The sequence below is a fragment of the Oncorhynchus masou genome, chromosome 8, assembly GCF_036934945.1.
Source record: "Oncorhynchus masou masou isolate Uvic2021 chromosome 8, UVic_Omas_1.1, whole genome shotgun sequence".
In the NCBI taxonomy this organism is placed as follows: domain Eukaryota; kingdom Metazoa; phylum Chordata; class Actinopteri; order Salmoniformes; family Salmonidae; genus Oncorhynchus; species Oncorhynchus masou.
This window is the reverse complement of record NC_088219.1, coordinates 7,199,939-7,214,572: the sequence shown is the minus strand read 5'-3', so window position 1 is coordinate 7,214,572 and position 14,634 is coordinate 7,199,939. Positions and strand designations below refer to the sequence as shown.

Genomic DNA, 14,634 nt, shown 5'->3' with positions numbered 1-14,634 from the left:
AGAGAGACAAAGAGAGAGAGAGAGAGAAATGGAAAGTAGTTGAACAAGAGAAGGGTGTAAAAGAGAGAGGATGGAGTGAGATAAGTGGGTAGCAGGAAGGAATAGAGAGAAAGGAGAGAGACAGAAATCAAGTTAGTGGGTGAATTAATAAAGTTTAAAAAAGCAGCAGTATTTTCTCCCCTATTTGTGTCTGTCTCTGAACAACTTACTCACTCTCCCTTCATATCCACAGAAATGAGATGTGTCTGTCTCTGAACAACTTACTCCCTCTCCCTTCATATCCACAGAAATGAGAAGAGGAGGTGGAGAAGAGGTGGTGGACAAGAGGAGGTGGAGAAGAGGTGGTGGACAAGAGGAGGAGGAGAAGAGGTGGTGGACAAGAGGAGGAGAAGAAGAGGAGGAGAAGAAGAGGCAGTGGACAAGAGGAGGAGGAGAAGAGGTGGTGGACAAGAGGAGGAGAAGAAGAGGAGGAGAAGAAGAGGCGGTGGACAAGAGGAGGAGGAGAAGAGGTGGTGGACAAGAGGAGGAGGAGAAGAGGAGGAGAAGAAGAGGCGGTGGACAAGAGGAGGAGGAGAAGAGGTGGTGGACAAGAGGAGGAGGAGAAGAGGAGGAGAAGAAGAGGCGGTGGACAAGAGGAGGAGGAGAAGAGGTGGTGGACAAGAGGAGGAGGAGAAGAGGAGGAGAAGAAGAGGCGGTGGACAAGAGGAGGAGGAGAAGAGGTGGTGGACAAGAGGAGGAGGAGAAGAGGAGGAGAAGAAGAGGCGGTGGACAAGAGGAGGAGGAGAAGAGGTGGTGGACAAGAGGAGGAGGAGAAGAGGAGGAGAAGAAGAGGTGGTGGACAAGAGGAGGAGGAGAAGAGGAGGAGAAGAAGAGGCGGTGGACAAGAGGAGGAGGAGAAGAGGCGGTGGACAAGAGGAGGAGGAGAAGAGGAGGAGAAGAAGAGGCGGTGGACAAAAGGAGGAGGTGGAAGAGAAAGGGAGGAGGAGGAATAGAAACCCACAAAACTGAACTTTCATTCAGTCCAAAAATAAACCCATCTTGTGTCAATACAACTCGTTTTACTAGACCACCTCACACCTACCTGCCTGGTGTCAACGAATAGGATTACAAGTTCACAACGGTGGCGTGATATAACTGGCGCTGTAACAGTAGCAGTATCAGAGACAGCTACAGCTCTTTTCAATCTGCTGCCGCCACTTTCAAAGCATTACAAGTTCACAACGGTGGCGTGATATAACTGGCGCTGTAACAGTAGCAGTATCAGAGACAGCCACAGCTCTTTTCAATCTGCTGCCGCCACTTTCAAAGCATTACAAGTTCACAACGGTGGCGTGATATAACTGGCGCTGTAACAGTAGCAGTATCAGAGACAGCCACAGCTCTTTTCAATCTGCTGCCGCCACTTTCAAAGCAGAAGATCTGAACACGTGTACCAGACATTGGTTCACGTGATAGAAAAAGAAAAAAAAAAACGTTTTGGCAACGTAAAGAAAGCAGGAGTGTCTTATTGGAAAGTTGACACAAATTTCAGCACGTTCGCCTCGGTTTTATTTAGTGAATACAACCCTGTCCCCAATGGAGGCTGGTGGGAGGATCTATAGGAGGACGGGCTTATTGGAATGGCTGGAATGAAATAAATGGAACGGAGTCAAACAGGTTTGTAATATTTTCTGGGATTCCTGAGGAAGCATCCTATAATCTGGAGGGGGCGATCAGAGAGCTCATGCAATCCGTCTCGCAACTTGCTAGAGACTAAACAAGGTGGCTTTCGACCGAGTGCACAGACTTGGAACTCTGGTTTTTCAATGATGTTAAAGGTAATTATGATGCAAATATGATGGTGATACGATATGGATTATAATTATCATCATGAATATTAAGGCTATACACACTACATGTTACACACAGAGACACTCAACCATGCAAATAGTTATTGTTAACCTGGCCAATTATAGTCTTACTCTTATCCAGACATCATACACACTCTCACTAAATCACATCCAATATCATACACATCAACCTACTCCAATTTACTACACACATAATATCTTGTCTCGTTTGTCTAACATCTGTGGCATTGGCTCACAGTCAAACAGGCAAGGGAATGAAACAAATATTGCTCGAACCTTCTTGAATTCTAAATATCAGATTTGAAATCTCTAATTATGACCTGTCGTAGTACCTCTTATCGCAGTGACTTTACAAGCACTAATTATGGTGAATTTAGACGGAGAATAGAATCTAGTTTTAGTAAGGGGTTGAAATAACTATAGCCAGTTATAATTGTAACTGTTTAGCAGATTATATTTAAAAAAAAAAGAAGATCAGTCTTTACGTGGCTAAAAGAAAATGAATATAACATATTCATAAAATGAACGCAGTGCCCTACGCCCAAACAAGGGCACTGCGTTCATCCACCTCTGGCCTGCTCGCCTCCCTACCACTGAGGAAGTACAGTTCCCGCTCAGCCCAGTCAAAACTGTTCGCTGCTCTGGCCCCCCAATGGTGGAACAAACTCCCTCACGACGCCAGGACAGCGGAGTCAAACACCACCTTCCGGAGACACCTGAAACCCCACCTCTTTAAGGAATACCTAGGATAGGATAAAGTAATCCTTCTCACCCCCCCCCTTAAATGATTTAGATGCACTATTGTAAAGTGGCTGTTCCACTGGATGTCAGAAGGTGAATTCACCAATTTGTAAGTCGCTCTGGATAAGAGCGTCTGCTAAATGACTTAAATGTAAATGTAAATGTAAATGTAAACATATTAATAAAATGAAAAATGAAAATGAATATATTTACAGGAAACGTAACAGATCGTTGGATGAAATTCCGTGGAAAAAGGGAATGAGGGGGGGGGGGTGAAATAATTCTCTGTCATGGAAGAAAAGGAACTCAAAAGGTGTAATGATGTTAATTTTTTTTTTTTTAAAGAAGAAGAAGAAATTGAGATCTGAATGTGAAATTAGTCTGTCACGCCCTGGTCGAAGTATATTGTGTTTGTCTGCATTTATTTGGTCAGGCCAGGGTGTGACATGGGTTTTTTGTGGTGTGTTTTGTCTTGGGGGTGTCTAGCATAGTCTATGGCTGCCTGAGGCGGTTCTCAATCAGAGTCAGGTGATTATCGTTGTCTCTGATTGGGAACCATATTTAGGCAGCCATATTCTTTGAGTATTTTGTGGGTGATTGTTCCTGTCTCTGTGTTTGTTGTCACCAGATAGGCTGTATAAGTTTTCACGTTCCGTTTGTTGTTTTGTATTGTAAGTTATTTCATGTCTAGTTAATTTTCATTAAAGAACATGAGTAACCACCACGCTGCCTTTTGGTCCGCTTCTCCTTCAGACGAACGCCGTTAGATAGTCAAGAATGATTCGCAAGGAAGGTGGATCTTTTTGAATATGAAAGTGGATGAAAAAGACACTTGGCTCATTAATCTGTATGGTCTAAATCAGAATGATACACACTCCTTCTAAATATTTATACCAATTGATTTAATTTACAGGCAACAAATGATCAAATCATTACGTTAGGAGACTATAACACAGTGTTAAGTACCTCAATGGACCGTAAAGGTAATCAATCTACAAACTATCATCACCGTGCCCTTAACTGTGACACCCCTGCCATCCGACAATCTAAGCTTCATGCCCTCAATCTCACACAAATTATCAATGAACCCACCAGGTACAACCCCAAATCCATAAATACTGGCACCCTCATAGATATCATCCTAACCAACTTGCCCTCCAAATACACCTCTGCTGTTTTCAACCAGGATCTCAGCGATCGTTGCCTCATTGCCTGCATCCGTAATTGGTCTGCGATCAAATAACCACCCCTCATCACTGTTAAACGCTCCCTGAAACACTTCAGCGAGCAGACCTTTCTAATCGACCTGACCCGGGTATCCTGGAAGGATATTGACCTCATCCCGTCAGTAGAGGATGCCTGGTTATTCTTTAAAAATGCCTTCCTCTCCATCTTAAATAAGCATGCCCAATTCAAAAAAAATTGAACCAGGAACAGATATAGCCCTTGGTTCACTCCAGACCTGACTGCCCTTGAACAGCACAAAAATATCCTGTGGCGTACTGCATTAGCATCGAATAGCCCCCGTGATATGCAACTGCTCAGGGAAGTCAGGAACAAATATACACAGGCAGTTAGGAAAGCTAAGGCTAGCTTTTTCAAACAGAAATGTGCATCCTGAAGCACAAACTCAAAAACGTTCTGGGACACTGTAAAGTCCATGGAGAATAAGATCACCTCCTCCCAGCTGCCCACTGCACGGAGGCTAGGAAACTCTGTCACCACCGATAAATCCACAACAATTGAGAATTTCAAAAAGCTTTTTTCTATGGCTGGCCATGCTTTCCACCTAGCTACTCCTACTCCGGTCAACAGCCCTGCGCCCCTACAGCAACTCGCCCAAACCTCCCCGACTTCTCCTTCACCCAAATCCAGATAGCTGATGTTCTGAAAGAGCTGCAAAATCTGGACCCCTACAAATCAGCCGAGCTAGACAATCTTGACCCTCTCCTTCTAAAATGATCTGCCAAAATTGTCGCAACCCCAATTACTATCCTGTTCGCATCAATTGGACAGCTTCTGCGGTCATCCCACTCTTCAAAGGTGGAGACACTCTAGACCCAAACTGCTACAGACCTATATCTATTCTACCCTGCCTTTCCAAGGTCTTTGAAAGCCAAGTTAACAAACAGATTACCGACCATTTTGAATCTCACCGTACCTTTTCCACTATGCAATCTGGTTTCAGAGCTGGTCATGGGTGCACCTTATCGACGCTCAAGGTCCTAAACGATATCATAACCACCATCGATAAGAGACATTACTGTGCAGCCGTATTCATTGACCTGGCTAAGGCATTCGACTCTGTCAATCACAACATTCTTATTGGCAGACTCAACAGCCTTGGTTTCATAAAATACTGCCTTGCATGGTTAACCAACTCCTTCTCTGATAAAGTTCAGTATGTTAAATCAGAGGGCCTGTTGTCCGGACCTCTGACAGTCTCTATGGAGGTGCCACAGGGTTCAATTCTCGGGCCGACTCTTTTCTCTGTTTTCATAAATGATGTCGCTCTTGCTGCTGGTGATTCTTTGATCCACCTCTAAGCAGACGACACCATTCTGTATACCTCTGGCCCTTCTTTGGACACTGTGTTAACTAACCTCCAGACAAGCTTCAATGCCATACAACTCTCCTTCTGTGGCCTCCAACTGCTCTTAAATGCTAGTAAACTAAATGCATGCTCTTCAACAGATCGCTGCCCGCACCTGCCCGCCCGTCCAGCATCACTACTCTGGACGGTTCTGACTTAGAGTGTGTGGACAACTACAAATAGTGAGGTGTCTGGTTAGACTGTAAACTCTCCTTCCTGATTCACATTAAACATCTCCAAACCAAAATTACATCTAGAATCACCTTAATATTTTGCAACAAAGCTTCCTTCACTCATGCTGTCAAACATACCCTCGTAAAACTGACCATCCTACCGATCCTCGACTTCGGCGATGTCATTTACAAAATAGCCTCCAAAACTCTACTCAACAAATTGGATGCAGTCTATCACAGTGCCATCCGTTTTGTCACCAAAGCCCCATATACTACCCACCACTGCGATCTGTATGCTCTGGTTGGCTGGCCCTCGTTTCATACTCGTCGCCAAACCCACTGGCTCCAGGTCATCTACAAGTCTCTGCTAGGTAAAGCCCCGCCTTATCTCAGCTCACTGGTCACCATAGCAGCACCCACCCGTAGCACGCACTCCAGCAGGTATATCTCACTGGTCACTCCCAAAGCCAATTCTTCCTTTGGCCGCCTCTCCTTCCAGTTCTCTGCTGCCAATGACTGGAACGAACTGCAAAAATCTCTGAAGCTGGAGACTCTTTCCTCCCTCACTAACTTTAAGCACCAGCTGTCAGAGCAGCTCACAGATCACTGCACCTGTGCATAGCTCATCTGTAAATAGCCCATCCAATCAACCTCATCCCCATACTCTATTTATTTATTTATCTTGCTCCTTTGCACCCCAGTATCTCTACTTGCACATTCATCTTCTGGACATCCTACCATTCCAGTCTTTAATTGCTTTATTGTAATTGCATCGCCACGATGATCAATTTATTGCCCTACCTCTCTTATCCTCATTTGCACGTTGAGTATAGATTTTTCTACTGTATTATTGATTGTATGTTTGTTTATTCCATGTGTAACTCTGTGTTGTTGTATGTGTCGAACTGCTTTGCTTTATCTTGACCAGGTCGCAGTTGCAAATGAGAACTTGTTCAGTAGCACTAGTAATATCAGTAGTAGAAGCAGCAGAATGAGGAGTAGTACGAGGAGTAGTAGAAAGAATAGTAGTAGTAGTAGTAGTAGAAGTAGTAGAAAGAATAGTAGTAGTAGCAGTATTAGTAGTATTAGTAGTGTTAGTATTAGTAGTAGTAGTAGTAGCAGTAGTAGAAAGAATAGTAGTAGTAGTAGTAGTAGTAGTAGTAGAAATAATAATAGCAGTAGCAGTATTAGTAGTATTAGTAGTAGTAGTAGTAGCAGTAGTAGAAAGAATAGTAGTAGTAGTAGTAGTAGAACGAATAGTAATAGTAGCAGTAATAGTAGAACGAATAGTAGTAGTAGTAGTAGAAAGAATAGTAGTAGTAGTAGAAAGAATAGTAGTAGTAGCAGTAGTAGTAGTAGAAAGAATAGTAATAGTAGTAGTAGTAGCAGAACGAAGAGTAGTAGTAGTAGTAGTAGTAGAAAGATGAGTAGTATTAGTAGTAGTAGTAACAGTAGTAGTAACAGCAGTAGCATTAGTAGTAGTAGCAGCAGTAACAGCAGTAGTAGTAGTAGTAGAAAGAATAGTAGTATTAGTAGTAGTAGCAGTAGTAGTAGTAGGAAGAATAGTAGCAGTAGTAATAGCAGTAGTAATATCAGTAGAAGTAGTAGTAGTAGAAAGAATAGTAGCAGTAGTAATAGCATTAGTAGTAGCAGTAGCAGTAGTAGTAGTAGAAAGAATAGTAGTAGTAGTAGTAATAGCAGTAGTAACAGCAGTAGCATTAGTAGTAGTAGTAGCAGTAATAGCAGTAGTAGTAGTAGAAATAATAGTAGCAGTAGTAATAGCATTAGTAGTAGCAGTAGCAGTAGTAGTAGTAGAAAGAATAGTAGTAGTAGTAGTAGTAATAGCAGTAGTAACATCAGTAGCATTAGTAGTAGTAGCAGCAGTAATAGCAGTAGTAGTAGTAGTAGAAAGATGAGTAGTATTAGTAGTAGTAGCAGTAGTAGTAGTAGAAAGAATAGTAGCAGTAGTAATAGCAGTAGTAATAGCAGTAGTAGTAGTAGTAGAAAGAATAGTAGTTTTAGTAGTAGCAGTAGTATAAAGAATAGTAATAGTAGTAGTAATAGCAGTAGCAGTAGTAATAGCAGTAGCAGTAGTAGTAGTAGTTGTAGAAAGAATAGTAGCAGTAGTGTAAGTCGCTCTGGATAAGAGCGTCTGCTAAATGACTTAAATGTAAATGTAAATGCAGTAGTAATAGCAGTAGCAGTAGTAGTATCAGTAGTAGAAAGAATAGTAGTAGTAGTAGTTGTGGAAAGAATAGTAGTAGTAGTAGTAGTAGAAAGAATAGTAGTAGTAGTAGTAGTAGAAAGAATAGTAGTATTAGTAGTAGTAGTAGTAGAAACAATAGTAGTAGAAAGAATAGTAATATTAGTAGTAGTCGTTCTAGAAAGAATAGTCGTATTTGTAGTAGTAGAAAGAATAGTAGTAGTAGTAGCAGAAGAAAGAATAGTCATAGTAGTAGTAGTAGTAGTAGTAGAAAGAATAGTAGTAGTAGTAGTAGTAGTAGAAAGAATAGTAGTAGTAGTAGTAGTAGTAGGAGTAGAAAGAATAGTAGTAGTTGTAGTAGTAGCAGTAGTAGAAGTAGAAAGAATAGTAGCAGTAGTAATAGCAGTAGTAGTAGTAGTAGAAATAATAGTAGTATTAGTAGTAGTAGTAGTAGCAGTAGTATAAAGAATATTAGTAGCAGTAGTAGTAGAAAGAATAGTAATAGTAGCGGTAGTAATAGCAGTAGCAGTAATAGTAGTAGCGTTAGTAGTTGTAGAAAGAATAGTAGCAGTAGTAATAGCAGTAGTATTAGTAGTATCAGTAGTAGTAGAAAGAATAGTAGTATTAGTAGTTGTGGAAAGAATAGTAGTAGTAGTAGTAGTAGTAGAAAGAATAGTAGTTGTAATAGAAAGAATAGTAGTAGTAGTAGTAGCAGTAGTAGTAGAAAGAATAGTAATATTAGTAGTAGTAGTTCTAGAAAGAATAGTAGTAGTAGTAGCAGTAGAAAGAATAGTCATAGTAGTAGTAGTAGTAGTAGTAGTAGTAGTAGAAAGAATAGTAGTAGTAGTAGTAGTAGTAGTAGTAGTAGTAGAAAGAATAGTAGTAGTAGTAGTAGTAGTAGTAGTAGAAAGAATAGTAGTAGTTGTAGTAGTAGTAGAAAGAATAGTAGCAGTAGTAGTAGAAAGAATAGTAGTAGTAGTTATATTTGAAAGAATAGTCATAGCAGTAGTAGTAGTAGTAGAAAGAATAGTCATAGTAGTAGTAGTAGTAGTAGTAGTGGAAAGAATAGTAGTAGTAGTAGCAGCAGCAGTAGTAGAAAGAATAGTAGCAGTAGTAGTAGAAAGAATAGTAGCAGTAGTAATAGCAGTAGTATTAGTAGTATCAGTAGTAGTAGAAAGAATAGTCGTAGTAGTAGTAGTAGCAGTAGTAGAAAGAATAGTAGTAGTAGTAGTAGAAAAAATAGTAGTAGCAGTAGTAGAAAGAATAGTAGTAGCAGCAGCAGCAGCAGAAAGAGCAGCAGCAGCAGCAGCAGCAGCAGCAGAAAGAACAGCAGCAGCAGCAGCAGCAGCAGCAGCAGCATTGTAGCCAGCAGCAGCAGAAAGAACAGCAGCACAGCAGCAGCAGTTGCGAAAGAATAACAGTAGCAGCAGCAACACCAGCAGCCAGCAGCAGCAGTTGCAGCAGCAGCAGCACCAGCAACAGCAGCAGCAGCGGCGCAGCAGCAGCAACAATACAGCAGCAAGTAGTTAGCAGCAGCAATAACAGCAGCAGCCGCGTTGCAGCAGCAATACACAGCAGCAGCTGCCGCAGCAGCAGCAATAATAGCAGCAGCGCAATTGTTGCAGCACCAGCAACAGCAGCAGCAGCCGCTGCAGCTGCAGCAACAACAGCAGCAGCAGCAGCAGCACCAGCAACAACAGCAGCAGCAGTAGCAGCAGCAACAACAGCAGCAGCTGTTGCAACAATAGCATCCGCAGCTGCAGCAGCACCAGCAACAACAGCACAGCAGTAGCAGCAGCCAACAATAGCAGCAGCAGTGCTGCAGCACCAGCAATCAGCAGCAGCAGCTGCTGTTGCAACCAGCAACAGCAGCAGCAGCAATCAGCAGCAGCAGCAGCAATAATAGCAGCAGCCGCAGCACCAGCAATGCAGCAGCAGCAGCAGCAACACCAATAGCAGCAGCAGCAGCAGCAGCAACAACAGCAGCAGCTGCAGCAGCAGCACCAGCAACAACAGCAGCAGCTGCTGCAGCAGTTAACCAACCAGCACCAGCAGCAGCAGCGCTGCCGCCAAGCACCAGCAACAACAGCAGCGTTGCCGCCGCGCAACCAGCAACAACAGCAGCTGCAGCAGCAGCAGCAACAGCAGCAGCAGCTGCCAGCAGCAACAACAGCAGCAGCAGCAGCAGCAGCAGCAGCAGCAACAGCAGCAGCCAGCACCAGCAACAGCAGCAGCAGCTGCCAGCAGCACCAGCAACAGCAGCAGCAGCAGCCAGCAGCAGCAGCAGCAATAGCAGCAGCAGCTGCTGCTGCTACCAGCAACAACAACAGCAGCAGTACCAGCAGCACCAGCAACAGCAGCAGCAGCACCAGCAACAGCAGCAGCAGCCAGCAGCAGCAGCAACAGCAGCAGCCGTTGCCAGCAGCAACAATAGCAGCAGCTGCTGCCGCTGCTAACCAGCAACAACAGCAGCGTTGCAGCACCAGCAACAGCAGCAGCAGCTGCCGTTGCTGCACCAGCAACAGCAGCAGTCCAGCTGTTGCAGCACCAGCAACAGCAGCAGCAGCAGCCGCTGCTGTAACCAGCAATCAACAGCAGCCAAACAGCAGCAGCAGCAACAGCAGCAGCAGCAGCTGCCAAGCTGCAGCACCAGCAACAGCAGCAGCAGCAGCAGCAGCACCAGCAACAGCAGGAGCAGCTGCTGCCAGCAGCAGCAGCAATCAACAGCAGCTGCTGCTGCAGCACCAGCAACAACAGCAGCCAGTTGCTGCAGCAGCAGCAACAGCAGCAGCTAAATCAGCAGCACCAGCAACAACAACTGCGTTAGCCAGCACCAGCAACAGCAGCAGCAGCCGCTGCAGCACCAGCAACAGCAGCAGCAGCAGCCGTTGCCAGCACCGGCAATCAACAGCAGCTGCTGCTGCATGACCAGCAACAGCAGCAGCAGCTGCCGTTGCCAGCACCAGCAACAGCAGCAGCAGCAGCTGCCAAGCGTTCCAGCAACAGCAGCAGCAGCAAGCAGCAGCACCAGCAACAGCAGCAGCAGCAGCCAACCGCAGCAGCAGCAGCAATAACAGCAGCAGCCGCTGCTGCTAACCAGCAACAGCAGCAGCAGCAGCAAACAGCAGCAGCAGCAACAACAGCAGCAGCAGCCGCCAGCAGCAGCAGCAATAACAGCAGCAGCCGTTGCCAAGAACCAGCAACAGCAGCAGTTAGCGAGTTGCCAGCAGCAGCAATAACAGCAGCAGCTGCCGTTGCCAGCAGCAGCAGCAACAGCAGCTGCTAGCAGCAACAGCAGCAGCCGTTGCAGCAGCAGCAACAGCAGCAGCGTTGCAGTAACCAGCAACAGCAGCAAGCTGCTGCCACAGCAACCAGCAACAGCCAGCAGCAGCTGTTGCCGCCAGCAGCAGCAGCAACAGCGTTGCTGCCGCTGCCAGCAGCAGCAGCAACAACAGCGCTTGCCGCCGCAGCAGCAGCAGCAACAACAGCAGCAGCCGCTGCTGCAGCAACCAGCAACAGCCGCTGCAGCCGCCGCCAGCAGCAGCAATCAGCAGCTGCCGTTGCCACCAGCAACAGCAGCCGCAGCAGCAGCAATCAACAGCAGCAGCAGCAGCCAGCAGCAGCAGCAACAACAGCAGCAGCTGCTGCAGCAGCAGCAGCAGCAACGTTGCAGCAGCAGCCGCAGCAGCAGCAGCAACAGCAGCGTTGCCGTTGGCAGCAGCAGCAGCAATCGTTGCAGCAGCCGCTGCCAAGCAGCAGCAACAGCAGCAGCTGCAGCCAGCAGCAGCAGCAATCAACAGCAGTTGCTAATAGTTGCCAACCAGCAACAGCAGTTGCTGCCGCTGCCGCTCGCAGCAGCAACAGCAGCAGCCGCTGCCAGCAGCAGCAGCAGCAACAACAGCAGCAGCTGCCAGCAGCAGCAGCAGCAACAACAGCAGCAGCGTTGCCAGCAGCAGCAACAACAGCAGCAGCAGCCAGCAGCAGCAGCAACAACAGTTGCCGCAGCTGCTAACCAGCCAGCAGCAACAGCAGCAGCAGCCAGCACCAATCAACACCAGCAGCAGCCAGCAGCAACCAACAACACAGCGTTGCCGCTGCCAGCAGCACCAGCAATAATAGCAGCAGCGCTGCTGCTTACCACCAGCAATCAGCAGCTGCTGCTGCAGCAACCAGCAACAGCAGCAGCAGCAGCAGCAGCAGCAGGAGCAATCAACAGCAGCAGCCAAACAGTAGCAGCAGCAACAACAGCAGCAGCCGCTGCTGCACCAGCAACAGCTTGCACCCAGCAACCAGCAATCAGCAGCTGTTGCCGCTGCCAGCAGCAGCAACAACAGCAGCGTGCCGCCGTTAGCACGCCAACAACAGCAGCATTGCCAGCTGCTAACCAGCAACAGCAGTTGCTGCTGCCAGCTGCCAGCAACAGCAACAACAGCAGCAGCGCAGCCAGCAGCAACCAGCAACAGCCAAGCTGCTGCCGCAGCAGCAGCAGCAATCAGCTGCTGTTGCCAGCGCCAGCAGCAGCAATCAACAGCAGCAGCCGCTGCTGGCAGCAGCAGCAATAACAGCAGCGCTGCCGCCAGCAGCAGCAGCAGCAACAGCAGCAACCAGCAGCCGCTAGTAGCAGCAGCAGCAGCAGCAGCAGTACTTGCCAACCAGCAACAGCAGCAAAGCCGCCGCAGCTGCAGCAGCAGCAGCAACACCAGCAGCAGCCGCTGCCAGCAGCAGCAACAACAGCAGCAGCTGCCGCCAGCAGCAGCAGCAGCAACAGCCGCTGCAGCTGCCGCAGCAGCAGCAGCAGCAACAACAGCAGCAGCCGCCGCTAGCAGCAGCAGCAACAACAGCAGCCGCCGCTGCAACCAGCAACAGCAGCCGTTGCCAGCAGCAGCAGCAACAACAGCAGCGCAGCCAGCAGCAGCAGCAGCAACAACAGCAGCAGCAGCCGTTGCAGCAGCAGCAATCAACAGCGCCGCCGCCAGCAGCAGCAGCAGCAACAGCAGCAGCTGCAGCAGTAGCACCAATATTACACCAGCAGCCAAGCCGCCTAGCAACCAGCAACGTAGCAGCAGCGTTGCCGCTGGCAGCAGCAGCAACGTTGCAGCAGCAGCCAGTAGCAGCAGCAGCAATCAACAGCGTTGCCGCAGCAGCAGCAGCAGCAATCATAGCAGCAGCAGCAGCCAGCACCAGCAATCAGCAGCAGCAGCCGCTGCCGCAGCAACCAGTCACAACAGCAGCAGCCAGCTGCTGTTAACCAGCAACAATAGCAGCAGCAGTTGCCAGCACCAGCAACAGCAGCAGCAGCCGCTGCCACCAGCAACAGCAGCAGCAGCAGCAGCAGCAGCAGCAATAACAGCAGCAGCAGCAGCAGCACCAGCAATCAACAGCAGCAGCTGCCGCCAGCACCAGCAAACAGCAGCAGCCGCCGCTGCCGCCAGTGCCAAGCAGCAACCAGCAACAGCAGCAGCAGTTGCCAAGCCAGCAGCAACCAGCAACAGCAGCAGCAGCAGCGTAGCCGCAGCAGCAGCAACAGCAGCAGCAGCAGCAGCAGCAGCAGCAATAACAGCAGTGCAGCAGCCAGCACCAGCAACAACAGCAGCAGCCGCCGCTGCAACCAGCAACAGTTGCTGCAGCAAGCTTGCCAACCAGCAACAAGCAGCAGCAGCCAAACAGCACCAGCAAACAAAGCTGTTGCTGCAGCCAGCACCAGCAACAACAGCAGCAGCCGCCAGCAACCAGCAATCAGCAGCAGCCGTTGCCAAGATTACAGCAGCAATCAAGCAGCAGCAGCAGCTGCAGCACCAGCAACAACAGCAGCAGCAGCTGCTACCAGCAATAGCAATCTGCAGCCGCTGCCGCTGCTGCAGCAGCAACAACAGCAGCAGAAGCGCAGCACCAGCAACAATAGCAGCAATCGTTGCCAGCACCAGCAACAGCTGCTGTTGCTGCCGTTGCCAACAGCAGCAACAGCAGCAGCAGCAGCACCAGCAACAACAGCAGCAGCAGCGTTGCCAGCAGCACCAGCAACAACAGCAGCAGCAGCAGCCGCAGCAGCAGCACAGCGCAGTTGCCGCAGCCGCTGCCAACCAGCAACAACAGCAGCAGCAGCAGCAGTACTGCGCACCAGCAACGTTGCAGCAGCAGCAGCACCAGCAACAGCTAAGCAGCAGCTGCTGCTGCTGCAGCACCAGCAACAGCAGCAGCTGCTGCCGTTGCTACCAGCAATGCGTTGCTGCAGCAGCCGCTGCAACCAGCAACGTTAGCAGCAGCCAAACAGCACCAGCAACAACAGCAGCGCTGCCAGCAGCACCAGAAACAGCAGCAGCAGCTGCAACCAGCAACAGCAGCAGCAGCAGCAGCAGCACCAGCAATCGCAGCTGCAGCTGCCGCCGCAGCTACCAGCAACAAGCAGCAGCAGCAGCAGCACCAGCAACATAGCAGCAGCAGCAGCAGCACCAGCAACAGCAGCGTTGCTGCACCACCAGCAACAATAGCAGCAAGCAATCAGCACCAGCAACAGTAATAGCAGCAGTTGCAGCAGCAGCAGCAATAGCAGTAGCTAGCAGTTGCCGCTGCAGCACCAGCAATAATAGCAGCAGCAGCAGCAGCACCAGCAACAGCAGCAGTAGCAGCAGCAGCAGTACTAGTAATAGCAGTAGTAGCAGCAGCAGCAGTACTAGTAATAGCAGTAGTAACAGCAGCAGTACTAGTAATAGCAGTAGAAACAGCAGCAGCAGTACTAGTAATAATAGTAGTAGCAGCAGCAGCAGTACTAGTAATAATAGTAGTAGCAGCAGCAGTACTAGTAATAATAGTATTAGCAGCAGCAGCAGTACTAGTAATAGCAGTAGTAGCAGCAGCAGCAGCAGTGCTAGTAGTAGTAGTACTAGTAGTAGCAGCAGCAGTAGAGTAGTAAATTGAAGCCGAACTCTGAGGGAGAAACCATCTAACTAACACTGCTCTCTGTTATTAAAAATATTTTCGAGAACATTTGTCATTTCCTGTCTCACAGCTTCATGTCCATGAGAATGTCCTAGAAACATGACATTCTCTGTGAAGATCCTCTCGCTGCCTCTCCCC

The 14,634-nt window shown here is 48.1% G+C and overlaps 1 protein-coding gene across 2 annotated transcripts in view; it reads right to left on the bottom strand.

Annotated features, from left to right (window-relative positions):
- The window catches only part of dclk1a (doublecortin-like kinase 1a), a 187,658-nt gene that overhangs the window by 53,698 nt on the left and 119,326 nt on the right, over positions 1 to 14,634 (bottom strand). The window lies entirely within an intron of this gene.